Here is a 3,792-nt window from a genome sequence, read left to right as displayed (position 1 = left end):
TATTTCATTTTTGAGCTGGCGTTGGGCAAAACCTTTTTAGTTTTACAAATCACAAGAGCCATATTATTATGCCATGGAAAGCGCAGATTCCTAAAAGAATGCATCACCCGTTGATATGATTTTACAAGAACACAAAAAGTGCAGAACCAAAGACACCTTCCCAGCCTAAAACAAAAACTAATTATAATTCTCCAACAAATCACATGACAGTAGCAAAATCTTCAGAGTACCAGAAATTTAGCCACAAGATTAACCCAAAAACATTCATTCAGATCAAAGGCAGCACAGGGACCAAATATTAAGATATAAAGAAAGAGTATTGAGAAAACCAATCAGTAATCATAAGTGATAAAATTAACATTCACAGCAGATAGTATAAACTTACAGGAGGAAGAGAGAGGAAGAGAAAGGGGAAAAGAATGGTAACATTTTTTTTCCGACCACTGGCGTCCTTATATTAATGTACCATCATCATCCTCAATAACCCATCTAAGATCTACTGCCTCTTCATCATCTGCAGCACTCAACCAACCGATTGCAAAGATCAGCTCTATTTCAGGTTCCCACCGACACTCCTTTCTTCTTGTTATCACTGTCAAGATCTTCAATCTCATCCCATCCTAGGCCATCTTCTTCTAATGGTAGCAATGGCTACCTTGAGACAATCGAACAGTCGGTCCTTGAAAGATTCACCTTTATGAAAGCCTTTTACTCCAACTGCGTTTCTATATAGCCACTCCATTAAGTTTTTATTGGTAAATTGACCCCAAGGAGATTTAAACTCATGACCTCTTAATTATGAGATGTTGATGTGCCGACGTTGTTATTGTTTGTTGTAGGCTGAATCAACTCAAATCTTCTTCCTCTTCCCTAGAAAACACCTCTTTGCAAGATTAATCGGTAAAGGGGTGATGGGGGCAGCAGGTTAGGCGTGACGGATTGTCCAAGGTGTAGTTCTGAGATTTTAAAATACCAGGAGAAAGGAGACCTAAAAAGGTTCAGTTTTTGGAAGAATCAGAAACAATGTTTAAGAAATGGGAGTATTTGTAAAACCCTGCATGAGAACTATCCTCTGAGAAAACAGCATTTCATTAGACTAAGCTAATTATCTTTCTATGGATTTGCTAAATGCTAGTAGCACTTTTGAGAGTAGCTACTAATTCTTGGTTGCAGAGGTAATATGATCAGTTCCATCAAGAAGGGCCTTCCCGCCTTACTGTAGAGTAATTTGCAGTTTCTCATGCTTAGAGGATCAAAATCCCACAAAAGGATTGCATATTCCATAGATTTGGACGAGAACAATTCCTTCTGCATTTGGTTGGGAAAATGTGGGGCTACCACACTTCATCAACCCAGCTTAGGGAGCATACATTCCCATCAGAAAGTTTCCATGATCGTGGTTGAACAATATCAGAAAATCATCATATTCACAAAAATGGGATTAAAAAATAAGAGAAAATGTTTTATGCACTGGACATGGGGTGGGCGGAATGATCACCCTAACCACATCGAATAGCTAAAATGACAGATTTAAATGCTCTCCAATTCTCCCAATGGTGCAGAGCAGCTCAGCTCGGGGTGGAGAGGTCGACATTTTACCAAAAAAACAGAAAAAAAGATCAACACCTGACATGTTCTCGAACTCTCAGCACCATTGGATGTCATGGAAGTCAGAAGTGGACCTCTCCATCCGGACCTGTTCTTATAGGGAATCGGGGATTTTTTTTCCTACAATGACCGAATTGGACCCATGCGCAGCAGTAGCGCAGAGAACCGGCGCCCCCCACAACCTCCTCCCTCCCCCTCTCCCCCCCTCTCCCCACCAAAACAAAAAATTTGACAATCTTGCTGCCAATAATTCATATACATGCTTAGTGGGCTTTTCGACCTTATAAACTACAACCCAAATCTTTTCCAAGTCCCCTCTCTTTCATCAACAAGCTCACCCTCTCTACATCAATCCATCTAGCCATTTCTGCATACAAGTTAGAGAAAAAAACATAGTAAGCACCATTCTCTCCCCACATAACTTTGGTAGGTTCAAAAGGAATATTTCCCATGAACTCACATGCTTCTTCAAGACACCCTGCACGCCCTAACATATCAATCAAACAACTGTAATGCTTAGGCCATGGTGAATATCCATATCTCCTATCGACAACAGAATTAAAGATATGTTTTCCTGCTTCTACCAACCCTTAGTGGATAAAGCAGAAAGGACACCAAGTAAGCTCACTTCATCCGGCTTTATTCCTTCTGCCACCATTCTAAACAACCACAAAACTGCCTCCTTCCCACTTTTTAAGCCCTTTGATAAAAAGGCATTCCAACTGTATACATTCTAATGCATGCCCTCAAAAACGATCAACCCCAGATCGATTTTCCCGCATTTTGCAAACAAAAAACACAAAGAAGTTCCCAAGTTCACATCCAGTTCTCAAACCACTTCTTCTAAAAAAATCATGCATCCAAACACCCATTGCAAGCTCCCCAGAGCAGGCACAGGGGAACAATGGCATTAACCATTGTTACACGATTTGGAGAGACACCTCGGTATAGCATTCGATCGAAGGCAATCAGCTTTTCATCAAGCTTCCCAGCATTTCGATTGCTGGCGATTAAGACAGTAGATGAGACTTGCATCTCTGAGGCATTTCATAAACACCTGTTGGTGTGTACACATATCACTGCACAACTCATAGACGTTCAAGAGTCAATTTTCAACGTAACTATCATTGAGATGACACCTAATTTGAGGATCTGTATTCATTCGCCCCTAATCGAGGTACCTGAGGTCGGAAAGAGACTTGAAAAGGAAGGGGGAAGGTGAAGTGCTTAAGAGAAACAGAGGCATCAAGCATGCGAGCGTAAACAGAGACAGGTTTGGGGAGAATACGAGTGAGAGAAGGGGAGCGCAGTTCAGATGACCTACAGATTCGCAAGCATTGATGAAGTGGGAAAGGATGGTTGTGTTGGGGGGTGAAGAATGTTGATTATGATGTGGGCTTCAATTGGTATAGTTAGATTGCAGAGGTACAACCGTTTAAAATATTGACGATTCTGATTCCTAAGCTGTACAGTTGTGAAGAGGATCTCATCAGCTGTGAAAGATCAACTCCAATTCTTGTTCTTCTGTCGATTAATAATGTGATTAATGGGGTACGAACAGCAATTTACAAAAAGAAGCGTCAACAGAAGAAGAAAAAATTTTTTAATATATTGGAAAATCTCAGGGGGTAAGGCTGATAATTTACCCCAAAAAAAATAAAAAATTCGTTGAAGTACACTTTATTAGAAACTCTTCTACATCAATGAAAAACCTTATCTTGGACAGCACAGAGTTTCTATTTGCGTAAGGTTTCGCAATCTGACCTGAAACCATCACTTGATTTAAATCAAAGAAAAATACCCTGAAAACTCTAACCATTTCCACCTCTCAATTAGTTAAATGAGGATTTATCAAACCAAAAGGTCTATGCTTACAGAGGGATTTCTGGATCTAGCTAACCCATGGCAAGATCTTATAACAATCCAGGGAAATAACCATAAAATTTATGAATCAAGGAGTCTCTGTTTACAGATAATTTTCCAGATCCGATCAGAACCTTAATCAGATCACACTCTGATTCACTAGATCCATCATTAGAACCAAAGAAGAGCCTTTCACGCTTACGATTGATCAACTTAAACTAACATAGAAGCCAACACAAACAAAAAGGACCTAAAATACATACCTGAATCTACGGAAGAGGTGGCTTAGAAACAACAGGCAAAATATGACTATAGAATGCT

The sequence above is a fragment of the Telopea speciosissima genome, chromosome 3 (genome assembly GCF_018873765.1).
Source record: "Telopea speciosissima isolate NSW1024214 ecotype Mountain lineage chromosome 3, Tspe_v1, whole genome shotgun sequence".
Taxonomy (NCBI): Eukaryota; Viridiplantae; Streptophyta; class Magnoliopsida; order Proteales; family Proteaceae; genus Telopea; species Telopea speciosissima.
This window is presented reverse-complemented; position numbering follows the sequence as displayed.